This window comes from Pelodiscus sinensis, chromosome 29 (genome assembly GCF_052426305.1).
Source record: "Pelodiscus sinensis isolate ZL-2025 chromosome 29, ASM5242630v1, whole genome shotgun sequence".
Classification (NCBI taxonomy): domain Eukaryota; kingdom Metazoa; phylum Chordata; order Testudines; family Trionychidae; genus Pelodiscus; species Pelodiscus sinensis.
In genome coordinates this window covers 14,668,509-14,685,558 of record NC_143080.1, presented here as the reverse complement: position 1 = coordinate 14,685,558, position 17,050 = coordinate 14,668,509, and the positions used below count along the sequence as shown (strand labels likewise).

General features: G+C 53.4%; 1 protein-coding gene and 1 long non-coding RNA gene across 5 annotated transcripts in view; one reads left to right on the top strand and one right to left on the bottom strand.

Moving 5' to 3' along the window:
- Positions 1-226: 226 nt before the first annotated feature.
- Positions 227-13,780, bottom strand: LOC142821010 (uncharacterized). Its single transcript, XR_012898057.2, has 2 exons — positions 12,123-13,780; positions 227-864 (listed from the first exon to the last, which is right to left on the bottom strand). It is a non-coding gene; the product is annotated as an uncharacterized LOC142821010 (long non-coding RNA).
- Positions 13,781-13,930: 150 nt separating this feature from the next.
- MAP3K14 (mitogen-activated protein kinase kinase kinase 14) overlaps positions 13,931-17,050 on the top strand; it is a 32,267-nt gene continuing 29,147 nt past the window's right edge. The window contains exons 1-2 of one of the 4 annotated variants that reach the window (XM_075911475.2): positions 13,935-14,060; positions 16,276-16,347. The gene's annotated coding sequence lies outside the window, so the exon portion shown is untranslated. Of the gene's footprint in view, positions 14,061-14,887; positions 16,348-17,050 lie in introns of those variants that run through there. The other 3 variants (XM_006111835.5, XM_075911474.2, XM_006111837.5) reach the window with 3 other exon arrangements.

The following is a 17,050-nucleotide window of genomic DNA, read 5'->3' as shown; positions in this document are numbered from 1 at the left end:
CCATAGGAGCAGAAATCCCACAAAGTCAATGGGAATATGCAGGACTAAGGACCTTGGATTTTGGCCCATGGAACAGTTGGGTATTTAATAAAAAAATAATATATAGAATTATAATAATAATTTACACACACATTGTAACGATAACAACTTGCAGAACTACTTTTCCTTTGCACTTATGGACAAATTAAAATTCCGTGGTTTAAGAAAGAAACGTAGAAAAACTTCATTTAAATGCCTTAGGTTTTAATTACAAGATTGAGCAATAGTAAGCAGGGAGGAACTGCTGGTAGCTATAAGAATCACAATGATATGGCTTACTGGCTATAAATAAAAGAGACCAGACGAAATGCCCAGGGCATGCATGGCAGCTAATGGTCAGAGCTTTGGTGTCCCTGATATGCAAAGTATTCTGTATAGAATGCTAGCACTGAAGAGTGACAGGATTTGCTAAGTAAACCAAAAAGAGAGCAGAAAAAAATTGTCTTAAATACAGCCCTTTTTATGTTTCTTTTCACTGGCCTTGGCCTTCAGGGAGAAACTTGCAGCACTGTGTTAGGAAGGTACTTCTGCCAAACCCTCAGACCTGGTAAACAGCCAGCAATGTAGCATCACAGCCCTGGAAGTCAGCTGCAGCGTGGGAGGAGAGCAGTAGAGTTCCTGTCATTCCAAAGTGCCTTGCGGGGAAAAGGGCTGAGATTAGTTTATTGTTCTTAAACAGGGAAAAGGGACATTGAGGTGCGTAAGAGGTGCTGCCTTGCAAGCGCTGCCTTGCAAGCGCTGAACTGCGTCCACAGGACGCAGGTGCTGGTAGATGTGTTGATTCATTCCTTAGCTGTGAATTTCTTTAGTAGCTTCAGTGCTTTGCTGAGGAGAAAAAATATTCTTGTATCAGTGGAGGAATGGTTTTGCTATTGTGGGGAACTTTCCTGGCTTCTCCATGACCCCGGTGAAATGGGCTAGGGAAAGGATCTGAGTCCCCGCTTCCACTTCCTTTACCCAGAAGCCTCCCTTCCACTCTCCTGTGTGGCAGAGTTCTTGCAATCCCAACAAAACTAAGCCAAAGATTTCTGGGCTGCACAACCCCCAACCTTGTTGTTGTCACTTAGGGCATAGTTAGGGTGTCCCCACTCTGGGGTGCTCTCTCTGCAATGAGTGACTTCTTGACACACTGATCATACCATGCAAAGCAAATATAATGTATTAAACAGCAACCAATTTTGAAAAAGCATAAGGAAAAATGGGAAAGGTCAAAAGAAAACACATGACCTCACTCTGTGGCAAGGGGAAACCACAAAGAGCCAGGGGCACCAGGTTTGCACAAATGTTTTTGGTACCAGAACACGCAGAGCCGGCACCCCGTCCCCACTACAAACTTTTTTTCTGTGACGCGCAGTTCACAGTCTGCTCCTCACACTTCCCAGGCCTCCTTCTCAGGCCTTGGCAGTGCCACAGGGATGCTGAGGGTCAAGCACTTGCTCTGGCACTGGCCACACACCTTCAGGCTCTAGGTGGCAGGACACTTATCCCCAGAGTTAGCTTCCCTCACCCGCGTCAAGGTTACAATCCTCTTCCAAGTCTGGCCTGCAAGGCCTTTTGGCTGGTGGTGTTTCCTGTGCTGGGCTTCTGCCCAGAGTCCCACTGGCTCTCCCCAGCTGCTCACCACATCCAGCTTCAGATTCCTCCAGCCTCATCCTCTGCTGCCCTGCCTCCAGCTCCTTCTCTGGCCCCTCTGGCTCTAGTGGCTGCAGTTCCCCTCCCAGCATGGGACTTGCTCTCTGAGCTGTCTCTCTGTCTGGCACCGCTCTGCTCCCCAGCTTAGCTCGGGCCCCTGGTCTCTCCTTAGCTCAGCTCCACTCTGTCTGATCCAGGCAATTCCAGCTCACAGAGAGAATGGGATTCCCCGCACCTCTGGATTCCTTCACTGGCCATGAAGCTAACCTGGAGCACTGGCCTCTCCCCATTGCTCCTGCGCACTCAGTCTCAGGGTCCTGATTTCCCATCAACCCTATCCCTTCCTTTTTGTACTGGGGACAGCCAACCAACTCCCCTTCACTGAGTTCTAGTGAGGGGCCAACAGGCCCCTTTCACTGGGACACGCCGCTCAGGTTGCTGACAGAAGGCACATGTAGGTGTGGAAAGGAAAATTGACCTGCACCTGAGGAACATAAGAACAAAAGAATGGCCATACTGGGTCAGATCAAAGGCCCATCTAGCCCAGCAGCTCGTCTTTCAACAGTGGCCAATGCCAGGTGCCCCAGAGGGAGGGATCACAACAGGGAATCCTCAGGTGATCCCTCCCCTGTCACCCACCTCCGGAGATGGATACCATTCCTACCCATCCTGCCTAATAGCCATTTATGGACCTAACCTCCATGAATCTATCTAGCTCTTTTTTGAACCCTGTTAAAGTCCTAGCCTTCACATCCTCTGGCAAGGAGTTCCACAGGTTGACTGTGCATTGTGTGAAGAATAACTTCCTTTTATGTGTTTTAAACCTGCTGCCCATTAATTTCATTTGATGGTCCCTAGTTCTTTTTTTGTGGGAATAAGTAAATAACTTTTCCTTATTCACTTTTTCCACACCAGTCATGATTTCATAGACCTCTGTCATATCACCCTTCGTCTCCTCTTTTCTAAGCTGAAAAGTCCAAATTTTTTAATTTCTCTTCATATGGGACCTGTTCCAAACCCCTAATCATTTTTGTTGCCCTTTTCTGAACCTTTTCCAATGCCAAGAGATCTTTTTTGAGATGAGGCAACCACATCTGCATGCAGTATTCAAGATGTGGGTGTACCATGGATTTACAGAGAGCCAATAAGATATTCTCTGTCTTATTCCCTATCCTTTTTTTAATGATTCCTAACATTCTGTTTGCTTTTTTGACTGCCGCTGCACACTGAGTGGATGTTTGCAGAGAATTGTCCACAATGACTCTAAGGGTACGTCTACACTACAGCGCTAATTCGAACTAACTTAGTTCGAATTAGTTAATTCGAACTAAGCTAATTCGAACTAGAGCGTCTAGAACTAAAAACTAGTTCGAATTAGCGTTTTGCTAATTCGAAGTAGCGCGTCCACACTGATTGGACGCAGGGGGGCATTTAAGAGCAGCTGAAACCGGTTCTGGCAGGGCATCAGGACAGTAGTTGCTTTGTGTGGCTGCTGTCTGAGGCTATCTGAGGCTCGAGCTTAAAGGGACCCCCCCCTGGACAGCCGGTTCTCAGCTTTTCCTGCTTGCTTGCCAACCTCGCCGAGGGACAGCAAAGCGTTGGTCTCTGTGCCCGTCTGTGTCGGTGCTTCCCTTCCGGGGGGCCGCCGCAGGTGGCAACATGGAGCCACGGCTCGCCCTGCACCTTCTGGTGCACATTCTGGACTTGCTGCTGCAAGCCTGCCAGCAATGGCACGAGGCTGCCTGGTACCAACTGGTGAACGTCAGCCCCCTGCCTCTCCGCCTGGCTGCCCTGGGGGCCGTGGAGGAGCTGCGGCGGCGCCCCGGCACCGGCGTGCCCCGCCGCGTCTGGCGTCTGGACACCAGCACCGACTGGTGGGACCGCATCGTCCTGGAGCACTGGGAGGACCGACAGTGGACCCAGAACTTCAGGATGAGGAGGGACACCTTCCTGGAGCTCTGCGAGTGGCTCGCCCCTGCCCTGCGCAGAAGGGACACTCGCATGAGACCCGCCATCCCCCTCCAGAAGCGGGTGGCCATCGCCCACTGGAAGCTCTCCACGCCGGACAGCTACTGATCCGTCGGGAACCAGTTCGGCGTGGGGAGATCCACCGTCGGAGCGGTGCTCATGCAGGTACGGCGCTCGTCGGCCACCGAGCCGGGGGGGAGGAGGGCTGCGAGGAGGGGATGGGCCACCCAAGGGACAAAGAGGGGGCGGGAGGAGGCGAAAGCGCCCCGCACCAGAGGGGTCGGGCTGTCCCGGCCGTACTACACGCCGCCGGGGGGGTTGCTTCTGGGAGTGGGGCGCGGGGCACTGCCAGGGCACGCACGCTCCCAGCCACCCGGGCGCCCCACTGATTGGCGCTTTGCTGGGTCTCTCTCCGCAGGTGGTCAAGGCCATCAACCGGGTGCTGCTCCGCAGGGTGGTCCGCCTCGCCGACCCGGACGCCGTCATCCGGGGATTCGGCGCCCTCGGCTTCCCCAACTGCAGGGGGGGCCATCGATGGGACGCACATCCCCATCCGTGCCCCGGAACACCAGGCGTCCCGGTACGTCAACAGAAAGGGGTACGTCTCCGTGATCCTGCAGGCCGTGTGTGACCACCGGGGCCAGTTCACGGACGTTAATGTGGGCTGGTCCGGCAAAGCACACGACGCCCGGGTGTACCGCAACTCCTCCGTGTGCCAGCGGCTGCAGGACGGGACCTTCTTCCCCGACCGCCACATCAGGGTCGGGGATGTGGACATGCCCGTGTGCCTGGTGGGGGATGCCGCCTACCCACTGCAGCCCTGGTTCATGAAGCCCTACACGGGGCACCTCAATCCCTCCCGCCAGGCCTTCAATGCCAGGCTGACCAGGGCCCGCATCGTGGTGGAGGGGGCCTTCGGGCGACTGAAAGCCCGCTTTCGATGCCTCCTCACCCGTCTGGACCTGGCCGAGCACAACATCCCTCCCGTGGTGGCGGCATGTTGTGTGCTCCACAATTTGTGTGAGCGGAAGGGGGAGGCTTTCCTGCCAGCCTGGATGGCTGAGACTGACCGCATGGCTGGACACTACGGTCAGCCCCGCACCACCGCCATCCGGGAAGCCCAGCGGGGGGCTGTCCGGATCCGGGAAGCCCTGCGGGAGAGCTTCCTGGTGGAGGAGGAGGAGGACTGACCTCTCCCTGCATGCCCCACTGGGGCCTTCTTCCACCCTACCCCCCTTCCCCTTTCCTCTCCCTACCTACTGTACAATAAAGACACCTGTTTTTGAAACAAAAACGTCTGTTTATTGAACATAACTGGGTGCGGGAAGGGAGGAATGAGGGTGGGAGAGGGGAGGGGGAAACCTGGGACGAGGGAGCTGAAAGGGAAGGGGAGGGAAGGGAGGAAGGGAAAGGAAAGCTCAGGGGTGGGAGTCCGGCTGCCTCTCCGTCTCGCCACACTGCGGGTCCGGGGGCGTCGGTGGGAAATGGTTGTGGAGGGGGGGGCAGGAGGGACAGGGGGTGTGGAGGAAGCAGGAGTGGAAGCAGGAGCGGAAGCAGGAGCGGGAGCGGGGGGAGCAGGGGGAGCAAGAGGGGGAGCAAGAGGGGGAGCAGGGGGAGGAGGAAATGGGAAGCGGTCCAGCAGGCTCTGGAGGTGGCCTCGCAGGGCACGGCCCTGCTCCTCCAGGGCCTCCAGACTCCTCTGGCGCAGCCTGAGGTCCTCCTGGACCCAGTGGTCCTGGAGACGGAGCTGTTGATCCAGGAACCGGACGTGCTGCCTCTGGTGGTAGTCCTGGTTCCTGGCTGTCCTGCTTGCCCAGGCGCGGGCGGCTGCTGCAGGCGGGGTGGTGTGCCCTGCAGTCCCAGGTGCTGCGGCTGTGGTGCAAGAAGACCAGCGGTCAATTACCCCAGGGGCCCAGGTGTGTGAAACCCAGCTCCCCTCTGCAAGGCCAGGGCCCCTGCAGGATCCCCAGCTGCTGCTCCGTGGTGGGCAAGGCCCAGGCGCACGGTCCCGGGGCTCCCTCTTGCCCCAGCCCCCCGTACACATAAGGGGAACACGAGGGTACTCACAGGTGGATGCCTCCCTGACCTCAGACGACGCAGGTGAGCGGCTCTGTGGCGTGCCTCGGGGGTCCCGGGTCCTGGGCAGGCTGGCGGCAGGCTCCTGGCTCTCAGAGCCCTCTTCCTCCTCCTCTGTGTCCAGGAGCGGTCCCTCTGCCCCGGGGTCAATCACGTCCCGGGGGGCAGGGATGGCATAAGCCCCCAGGAGGCGGTCCAGGGCATGGAAGTGGGGGCAGGCCTCCGGGTCGGCCCCTGGCAGGCAGGCTCGGGAGTAGGACTGCCGCAAGTCCTTAATTTTCCAGCGCACCTGCTCCCGGCTGCGCTGGTGGCCCCTGGCGGCCAGGCTGGCAGCCATGCGGCCGTAGACGGCCGCGTTCCGGTGGCTAGTGCGGAGATCGTGGACATTGGAGGCTTCCCCCCAAACCTCGATGAGGTCCACGATCTCCGCACTTGACCAGGCGGGTGGCCGCCTTTTGCGCCCCCGGGCAGGCTCCTGGGAGCCGCCAGGCTGGTCCTGGGGAGCAGTGGAGGGCTGGGAGCCCTCGGATGGCTGGCTCATTGTGTGGCAGGTGCAGGCTGTGCAGGCATGGGTGCTTGCAGCCTTGCAACTGGCACAAAGTGTGTAGCCAGCCCGTGGCCCTTTAAGGGCTCCGGGGCCGGGAGGGGGGCAATAGAGTTTCCCTGGTGTTGGCCAGAGTGGCCACCAGGGAAACCTGGGAAGCCTTAGCCTCCCACTAGTTCGAATTAAGGGTCTACACAGCCCTTAATTCGAACTAGTTAGTTCGAACTAGGCTTAATCCTCGTAAAATGAGGATTACCTAGTTCGAACTAAGCGCTCTGTTAGTTCGAATTAAGTTCGAACTAACGGAGCGCTAGTGTAGCGCCTAGGAAAGTTAGTTCAAACTAACGGATGTTAGTTCGAACTAACTTTGTAGTGTAGACATACCCTCAGATATCTCTCTTGAGTGCTTACAGCTAAATTTGTCTCCATCATTTTGTATGTATAGTTGAGATTATTTTTTTCCAATGTGCATTACTTTACATTTATCAACATCAAAATTCATTTGCCATTTTGTTGACCAGTCACCTTGATTTGTGAGATCCTTTTGAAGCTCTTCAGAGTCTGCTTTGGTCTGAACTATCTTGAGCGGTTTAGTATCATCTGCAAATTTTGCCACTTCACTGTTTACCCCTTTCTCCAGATCATTTATAAATATGTTAAATAGGATTGGTTCTAATACAGACCCTTGAGGGACATCACTAGTTACCTCTCTCTATTCTGAAAACAAATAATTTCTTTCTACCCTTTGTTTCCTGTCTTTTAACTAATTATCAATCCATAAATGGACCTTCCCTCTTATCCTATGAAAACTTACTTTATTTAAGAGCCTTTGGTGAGGAACCTTGTCAAAGGCTTTCTGGAAATCTATGTACAGGCAGTCCCCGGGTTACGTACAAGATAGGGACTGTAGGTTTGTTCTTAAGTTGAATCTGTATGTAAGTCGGAACTGGCGTCCAGATTCAGCCACTGCTGAAACTAACCGCCAGTTCTGACTTACATACAGAATCAATTTAAGAACCCCAGGCGTCCCCAAGTCAGCTGCTGCTGAAACTGATCAGCAGCTGATTCCAGGAAGCCCGGGGCAGAGCAACTCTGCCTCGGGCTTCCTGTAGTCAGCGCTGGTCAGTTTCAGCAGAAGCTGACTTGGGGACGCCTGGGGCAGAGCAGCTGGGGTGCTGCTGGGTTGCTCCAGTAGCGCCGCTCCTCGGCGCTACTGGAGCAACCCAGCAGCACCCCAGCTGCTCTGCCCCAGGCGTCCTGAGTCAGCCGCTGAGCGGCGCTGCGGGACCAACCGGCAGCGCCCCAGCTGCTCTGCCACAGGCGTCTGGAGAAAAGCCTAGTCTGCTGGGAGGGCGGGGGCGTACTAGCTGCGTCCCCCCCCCCCCCACCCCAGCAGACCAGGAAGACATGGGCGGCGGACCGAGACGCACCGCAGTCCCGCCACCTGGGTCCTCCGCGGCTTTGCTCCCAGTCTCCCTGGTCTGCCAGGGAGACAGGGAGCAAAGCCTCTGAGGACGCCAGCAGCGGGACAGCTGCGGGGCGTCTGGGCCGTCCCGCTGCCGGGTTCCCCGAGGCTTTGCAAAGCCGCGGGGGGGCTCGGGCAGTGAGGCAGCCCAGGCGCCCTGGGCTGCTCCGCTGCCGGCTTCCCCGAGGCTTTGCAAAGCCTCGGGGAAGCCGGCAGCGGAGCAGGCCAGGGCGCCTGGGCTGCCTCGCTGCCCGAGCCCCCCCGCGGCTTTGCAAAGCTTCGGGGAAGCCGGCAGCGGAGCAGCCCAGGCGTGCCTGGGCTGCCTCGCTGCCCGAGCCCCCCCGCGGCTTTGCTCCGCGTCTTCCTGGTCTGCAGACCAGGGAGACGCGGAGAAAGCCCCGGAGTACACGGGTGGCAGGACCGCGAGGTCCCGCAGTCTGTGTCCTCCGGGGCAGCCCCGTTCGTAACTGCGGATCCGACTTATGTCGGGGACTGCCTGTACACTGCATCTACTCGATTTCCCTTTCCACCTGTTTGTTGACCCCCTTAAAGAGCCCTAGTAGATCAGTAGGGCAGGATTTCTCTTTACAGAAACCATGTTGACTTTCCCCCAACAAATTATGTACATCCATGCGTCTGACGATTTTATTCTTTACTATAGTTTCAACTAATTTGCCTGGTGCTGACATTAGATATACTGGTCTGTAACTAGAGCCCTCTTAAAATATTTACATCACATTAGTTATCTTCCAGTCATTAGGTAAAAAAGTTGATTTAAAGCAGGGCTACTCAACACAGGGCCTGCTGCGCATTTGTTTGCGGCCTGCAGCGGGGTTTGGGTTTACGTGGGGCTCAACACATGGCCTGTGGGTGGGATCCTTTGAACATGGCCTCCACTGGGAACACACTCCACAATGGTGAGGCGTCTCCCAGGTATTGTGAGCATTGAAAGATGCAAGCGGATGGGCTGGCTGGAACAGACGGATACAGGGTGTCAGTGTTTCTAGCCCCCAGGGAGGAGGTGCTGGAAGTGCCAAGGCATTGTGGGAAGTGCTGGCTGCTTAGCCTTGTGGGCAGAGCCTGAGAGCTGATTAGCTCACACTGACCATGTTTGCAGGGCCAGCCTGAGCCATTTGTGCACCCTGGACCCCAGGAGCCCGCCCCCGCCCAGCACCCCCTACAATGGGGGCGGTAGCCCAGTCAGTCCATATCTTCAGCCAGCTCTGCATGTTTGGATCTGGCGCCACAGCTGGGCAACCCTGCCTCCATCCCGCACGGAGCGACGGACTCTATTTTCAGTTGACATAAAAGCAGTCTCACCTTCAGCAGTGAGATTTGGTGTTGAGAGGGCTATATTTGAAGAAGAGATGATAGAACTGCAAAACAATAGTATTCTAACAGCTAGGCATAAGAAAGAGGACACTGGAATATTTTGGATGTCCTATGTATAGGAAGACATGTACCCTGCATTACTGAAATATGCCAGAAAAGTGCTAACTTGCTGTGGGTCTAAATATGTCTGTGAAAGTTCATTTTCCTCTATGGGAATCATCAAGTCAAAACTGCGCACCTCTCTTACTGACAGACATCTGACCAACTGTCTCCGTGCTGCTACAATGGAATACAAGCCTGATGTGAAACAGCTGATGAAAAGTTTGCAGACACAGTCTTCACATTCAGGCTGTGTCTACATTGGCAAGATTTTGCGCAAAAGCAAGTGCTTTTGCGCAAAATCTTGCCGCCTGTCTACACTGGCCACGAGTATTTGCGCAAGAACACTGGCGTTGTAATGTACAAAATGAGTGCTTCTTGCGCAAATACTCTGCTGCTCCTGCTCAGGGATAAGCCCTCTTGCACAAGAGGCCAGTGTAGACAGGCAACATTAATTTCTTGCGCAAGAAAGCCCGATGGCTAAAATGGCCATCGGAGCTTTCTTGCGCAAGATAGCGTCTACACTGGCACGGATGCTTTTGCGCAAAAGCACATCTCTTGCGCAAAAGCACGTGCCAGTGTAGACGCTCTCTTGCGCAAATACTTTTAATGGAAAAACTCTTCCGTTAAAAGTATTTGCGCAAAATCTTGCCAGTATAGACATAGCCTGATTGTACTTATACTCCAGTAAATTCCAGTACTGTACTGGCAGTTTTTGTTTGATTTGTTAAAATTATGAAGCCAAAACAAAAAAGTAGTTAATATAATGGTCTTCTGTTGAAATGCGTTTTAGTAGTAAAATTCCTGACCTGTCATTGCTCCTTAAAAGTGCTCTCATATGGGTGGAAATTGGGTAAATATGCATTTTATTAATATCAGCAGAACTGACTTAAATGGGGCTTAATGACTTAAGTGTTGTGTAGTCTTGCCTTAATCTTTCTATTCATACCCGACAGTGTGAAAGAAGCTATTTGCATATATTTGCATATATATTTGCATGGATATGCAACCACATTTAAGTTGCAGCCCTTGCCATGTGCTATGAGTATCACTGTGGCCCCCAGGGCTTCCAAAGTTGAGTAGCCCTGATTTAAAGGATAGGTTACAAACCATAGTTAATAGTTCTGCAATTTCACATTTGAGTTCTTTCAGAACTCTTGGGTGAATGCCATCTGGGCCTGGTGACTTGTCACTGTTAAGTTTATCGATTTGTTCCAAAACCTATTCTAATGATACCTTAAACTGGGACAATTCCTCAGATTTGTCACCTAAAAAGAATGGCTCAGGTTTGGGAATCTCCCTAACATCCTCATTTGTGAAGACCAAAGCAAAGGATTCATTTAGTTTCTCCGCAAGGACCTTATTGACTTTGAGTGCTCCTTTAGCAACTTGATCGTCCAGTGGTTTCACTGGGGCTACGTCTACACTGGCATGAATTTCCGAAAATGCTTTTAACGGAAAAGTTTTCTGTTAAAAGCATTTTTGGAAAAGCACATCTAGATTGGCAGGATGCTTTTCCGCAAAAACACTTTTTGTAGAAAAGCGTCCGTGGCCAATCTAGACGTGGTTTTCCGCAAAAAAGCCCCGATCGCCATTTTCGTGATTGGGGCTTTTTTGCGGAAAACAGTTCTGTGATGTCTACACTGGCTCTTTTGCGCAGAAGTCTTTCGGAAAAAGACTTTTGCCCGAACGGGAGCAGCATAGTATTTCCGGAAAAGCACTGATGATTTTACAAGAGGTCGTCAGTGCTTTTCCGGAAATTCAAGCGGCCAGTGTAGACAGCTGGCAAGTTTTTCCACAAAAACAGATGATTTTGTGGAAAAACTTGCAGTCTAGACACAGCCTGGTTGTTTACCGAGCTTCTTGCTTCTGATGTACTTAAAAACATTTTGCTATTACTTATTGAGATTTTGGCTAGCTGTTCTTCAAACTCCTTTTTGGATTTCCTTATTAATTTGGCAGAGTTTTTGTTCCTTTTTATTTTCCTCGCTAGGATTTAATTTCCACTTTTTAAACAATGTCTTTTTATCTCTCACTGCTTTTTTTACTTGGTTGTTAAGCCATAGCGACACTTGGTTCTCTTATTGTGTTTTTAATTTGAGGTATAAATTTAAGTTGAGAGACTATTTCGGTGTCTTTGAAAAGTCTCCGTGCAAAGTTTGCAGGGATTCTACTTTTGGCATTGGACCTTTTTAATTTCTGTTTAACTAACCTCCTCATTTTTGTGTAGTTTCCCTTTCGGAAATTAAATGCTACAGTGTTGGGCTGCTGAGGTGTTTCTTACCCCACAGGGATGTTACATTTTATTACATTATGGTCACTATTTCCAAGAGATCCACCTGTTTGGATCAAATCCTGTGCTCCACTTAGGGCTAAATCAAGAATTGCCTCTTCTCTTGTGGGTTCCAGAAACAGCTGCTTCAAGAAGCCGTCATTGAAGGTGTCAACAAATTTTCTCTCTGCATCCCGTCCTTAGGCAATGTGTACCCAGTCAATATGGGATAGATGAAATCCCGCACTATTATTTTTATTTTTACAGCCTCTCTAATTTCCCTTAGCAAAAGAATATAGCAGTGGGGATATATTACCGACCACCTGACCAGGACAGTGATAGTCACTATCACTTCCTGGTCAGTAGGGTTGCCAGATGGTTTCAACAAAAATACTGGATACACTTGACATTACATCACAATCTACATTACATCTTATTTAGAAAATACCCGACATTTCTATTTTCTCAATTTGTTTCCTGAACAGAAAGCTCAAATACTGGACTGTCTGGTTGAAAACCGGACACCTGGCAACCCTACTGGTGAGGTGGTCAGTAATATATCCATATTGCTATATTCTTCTCATCAGAGCATGGAATTACTTCCTATAGCGATTCTATGGAACATTTAGGCTCATTTCAGATTTATCCCTCATTTGATTCTACATTTTCTTTCACGTATAATACCACTCCCTTACCCACACGACGTGTTGTGTCCGATAGATGTTGTTCCCTGGTATGACGGTCACGTTGCTTGTCTCGTTCCAAGTTTCTGTGATGCCTGTTATATCAATATCCTCCTTTGCAACGAGGCACTCCGGTCCACCCATTACTGGGTGCGGAGAAGCACATTAACGGTGTGTCCCTACTTTGCGGCCAGACAACGCCGTGAAGCCCGTTGACGGCGTGTCCCTACTTAGCGGCCGGGCGACGCCGCGAAGCCCGTTGACGGCGTGTCCCTACTTAGCGGCCGGGCGACGCCGCGAAGCCCGTTGACGGCGTGTCCCTACTTAGCGGCCGGGCGACGCCGCGAAGCCCGTTGACGGCGTGTCCCTACTTAGCGGCCGGGCGACGCCGCGAAGCCCGTTGACGGCGTGTCCCTACTTAGCGGCCGGGCGACGCCGCGAAGCCCGTTGACGGCGTGTCCCTACTTAGCGGCCGGGCGACGCCGCGAAGCCCGTTGACGGCGTGTCCCTACTTAGCGGCCGGGCGACGCCGCGAAGCCCGTTGACGGCGTGTCCCTACTTAGCGGCCGGGCGACGCCGCGAAGCCCGTTGACGGCGTGTCCCTACTTAGCGGCCGGGCGACGCCGCGAAGCCCGTTGACGGCGTGTCCCTACTTAGCGGCCGGGCGACGCCGCGAAGCCCGTTGACGGCGTGTCCCTACTTAGCGGCCGGGCGACGCCGCGAAGCCCGTTGACGGCGTGTCCCTACTTAGCGGCCGGGCGACGCCGCGAAGCACGTTGACGGCGTGTCCCTACTTAGCGGCCGGGCGACGCCGCGAAGCACGTTGACGGCGTGTCCCTACTTAGCGGCCGGGCGACGCCGCGAAGCACGTTGACGGCGTGTCCCTACTTAGCGGCCGGGCGACGCCGCGAAGCACGTTGACGGCGTGTCCCTACTTAGCGGCCGGGCGACGCCGCGAAGCACGATAACGGCGTGTCCCTACTTAGGGGCCGGGCGACGCCGCGAAGCACGATAACGGCGTGTCCCTACTTAGCGGCCGGGCGACGCCGCGAAGCACGTTGACGGCGTGTCCCTACTTAGGGGCCGGGCGACGCTGTGAAGCCGAACGGGGCACATGGGCCAGGGCGGGCAGGCCCCCGAAGGGCAGCTCGCCAGCGGGAGGAACACCACGCCCTGAGGGCTCGGCCCCCCGCCCACCCTGCGCAGCCCCTGGCCCGAGCCTGCCTGGCCGGACTAGGGGCGTTAAGCCTGCCTGAGGGGAGGCGGGCGCTGCTGCTCTGGAGAGCCCCAGGGCTGTGTAGCTTCCAAGGGGGCGACCCCGGCCCCCCCGCCTCTTTCTGACAGATGGGGGAGCGACTAGCGAGGCGCCCCGCCGGCGCAAGCAGCAGTTGCTGGGCAGGGCGGCACAGGCCGGACGCGCCTGAGAGGATAATGGCGGGAAGCTCGAGGCCACCGCCGGGCTAACGGCCCCCCCGCGCATGCGCGCGGCGGGCGCTCGAAGCCGGGGACTAAACCTTCCACCTGCGTCCGCGCATCGCAAACGCCACATGTCCCGCCTCCCACGCGCGGGCCGACTGCGCACGCGCATTCCGGCGAGTTCCGCCGCGCCTGGAGGGGGAAGGGAAAAGGTTTTCGAGAAGCCCCGCCCACTTCTGGGAAACCACAGGCCCCCTCTGTCCAATGAAAGCCGAGAGCCGGGGCGGCGGAAGAAGCGACCCTGCGGCAGCGCTGCCGACGGGGAGGAGCGAGGCTGCAAGGAGCACGCGCGCGGATTGGTTCTAGGGAGGCAGGGGGCGTGGCTACGATGCCTGGCAGGCCGGTTGGGCGGGGCCGAGGCGGCGGGGGCGGGGCCAGGCAGGTGCTGGGGCAGATGCGGCCCGAGCTCCCCAGGCGCCGTGGAGGGAGCCTGAGGCCTGCGCCGCGCCCGAGGCCCCGCACGGACCGGAGCGGGTAGGTGGGCGCGCGCCGGCCGCTTGGCCCCTCCCCGCGGCGCGCGACCCCGTTACTCGCCGCCCGGCCGGGTCCTACCGCTCCCCCCGCGGCTCCGGCCGAGCCCGCCCGGCGGCCGGCTCCTGTAGGGGGCGCTGGCTCCCCGCCGCCTCGGGGGCGCGTCGAGGGGGAGGGGCTGTGAAATGGGGGGAGTGGGGGCCCGTCGAGGGGGTGGGGCTGTGAAATGGGGGGACTGGGGGCGCGTCGAGGGGGTGGGGCTGTGAAATGGGGGGAGTGGGGGCCCGTCGAGGGGGTGGGGCTGTGAAATGGGGGGGAGTGGGGGCCCGTCGAGGGGGTGGGGCTGTGAAATGGGGGGGAGTGGGGGCCCGTCGAGGGGGTGGGGCTGTGAAATGGGGGGGAGTGGGGGCCCATCGAGGGGGTGGGGCTGTGAAATGGGGGGGAGTGGGGGCCCATCGAGGGGGTGGGGCTGTGAAATGGGGGGGAGTGGGGGCCCGTCGAGGGGGGTGGGGCTGTGAAATGGGGGGGAGTGGGGGCCCGTCGAGGGGAGTGGGGGCCCGTCGAGGGGGGTGGGGCTGTGAAATGGGGGGCTGGGGGCCCGTCGAGGGGGGTGGGGCTGTGAAATGGGGGGGAGGGGGGGGGGCTGTGAGGGGGGGGGCTGTGGGGGGGGGGGCTGGGGGCCCGTCGAGGGGGGTGGGGCTGTGAAATGGGGGGGAGTGGGGGCCCGTCGAGGGGAGTGGGGGCCCGTCGAGGGGGGTGGGGCTGTGAAATGGGCTGGGGGCTGGTCGAGGGGGGTGGGGCTGTGAAATGGGGGGGCTGGGGTCTTAGGCAGTCCCATGCAATAGTAACCCCTAGTCTCTGAGGGGCAAGAGCAAGCCAATCAGTGTTCATATTTACCACCCTAGTGTGAGCATTGCCCTGTTGGGCTCCTTGGCTCCCTTTCCATCCAGATGTAGCTTCCACGTGTCAGCTCTAGAATTCAGTTGTTTAAAATGTGTTAAACAGTAAAACTGCTGTTAACTTTCTAAAGTGAAGATACCAGAAATCTGAGCTGTTTCTGGTCATAAATTGACTTCCTCTCTTAGAACCTTCTGCTGGGAAGCATCAGCAAAGGCTATTTGAACTTGGGTTGATTTAGTTGGGATTGGTCCTGCCTTGAGCCAGGAGGCTGGACTTGATAACCTCCTGAGGTCTTTTGCAGCTCTGATTCTATGAACTTGTTAAACTAAAATAAGAGAGTCTTCGTTTCTGACATGAATGGTTTTGATAGCAACATCTGATACCTAGTATGTTTTGAAAATAACAATGAAATAAGGTATTAGCAAAACATCAGCTTTATTCAGTGGAATACTGAAAGAGTGGCAGATTTGGATGTGTATGATAACTTTAACTATTTAGTTAAGGTATGATAGCTGAACTCTGTTTTGTTCCTTTGATTTCTACTAGTGTGTTGTGCAGCCTAAACATCTTCACATTGTTAACGTTATGTGAAGTATTTCAGCAAATTAACAATTATTTTGTGAAACATTCTTGAACATAGCAGAGTATTCCTAAGTGATCTCATTACTGACTAATATGTATCTTCAGCCTAGAATTCAGTTGAACTTGCTCTTTCTTTTCCATGTGTTCCTATAGTAGCTTCAGAGGAGGCCTAAAGAGACACTTTTAGCCCAGATGGTATCTTTCTACTAATGAACAGACTTTTTTCCTTTTTGATTTGGGGGAGGGGGGATAACTTACTTCTGCCTGCTTTCTGCTTCTTTACAGCAAAAAAGCATTCCTAATAAGTTAGGAGAGTAAACAGCAGACTTTTGCTGTTTTGATTAGGAGTTGCTAGGTGCAGATCTGCAAAAGCTATCCTTTACAGTGGGGGAGGAGAGAAAAAGGCAGAGACCTTGATCAGCCAATCAAAATATACAAGTGAATAAGATCTGGAGTTCAGTTTAACTGCCTGTTTACTCACTACTCATTATCTGACCATCACTTCTCTTTAAAACAACTTTTTTTGGCAAAAGGTTAAAATACTGCTTTGCTGATTAATAAGTCACTGCTGTGGTTGATTTCAGATGCTTCCTGTCTGCTTCATCTTAATATCAGTTAAGCTGGAAACATACGTGCACGAATTGAAAGTGGCAGCTTGACACATCTTGCAAATTGCTTTTTAAATAGGATTTCTGAGCCCTTGTATGAGTGATAATTCTTCTTTGTTTATCCACAGTGTGAGTCTGCAGATGAAATTAGGGTTAGAAGACATCCAAGTTACTCTAAGCATCATAAGGGCTATACATAGGTATATACATTTAACTATCTTAAATCTAGTGGCTGTGCAGTTGTTATAATTGATTGCACATGTAAAAAGTTGAATTACTAAGTGATTGTTGTCATGAAAAGCTGAGTCTCTGAATATCATACTGTTACTTTAACCTTATTAATAGCAACAGCTGAGTGGAAGGAGAGGTCAGTCAATTTTGTACACATTTGTTGGTATTCTTAACTTTTGCATTTAGCATGGTGATGGTGCTTTAGAAATATCTAAATGTCTCAACTTAAGTTGAAATTGTTTGCTATAAATCTTTAAAATATTGCTGTTTGATTAATAGTATTTTTCTCAGATTGGACAGTGAAACTAAATGAGTTAGTTTAGCTTTCTGGGTCTTGTTCACTATTATGATGATGTGTTTGGGGTTCACAAGGTAAGGGGAATGTTTAAATAAATCTTATGTGGAAATGCTTCCGTCTCTACTAAGTTTAGTAAAAACCATTTAAGTGAAAGCTGTTTTTTTCTGTTGACATTACAAAATATTTCATGTAAGGGTCTGGGAAGAGAAGTAGCATGGTTGGTATAAATGGGACCAAATCTTTTGATTGTCTTTGGCAGTGGAGTTTACAATATTTATTATATTTGGTTAAAATTTAGTTCTGTCTACACAGAAAACATTGAATTGTGTAACATGGAAGTTTTTGGTAGCATAAATAGGACACAGAGAGGAATG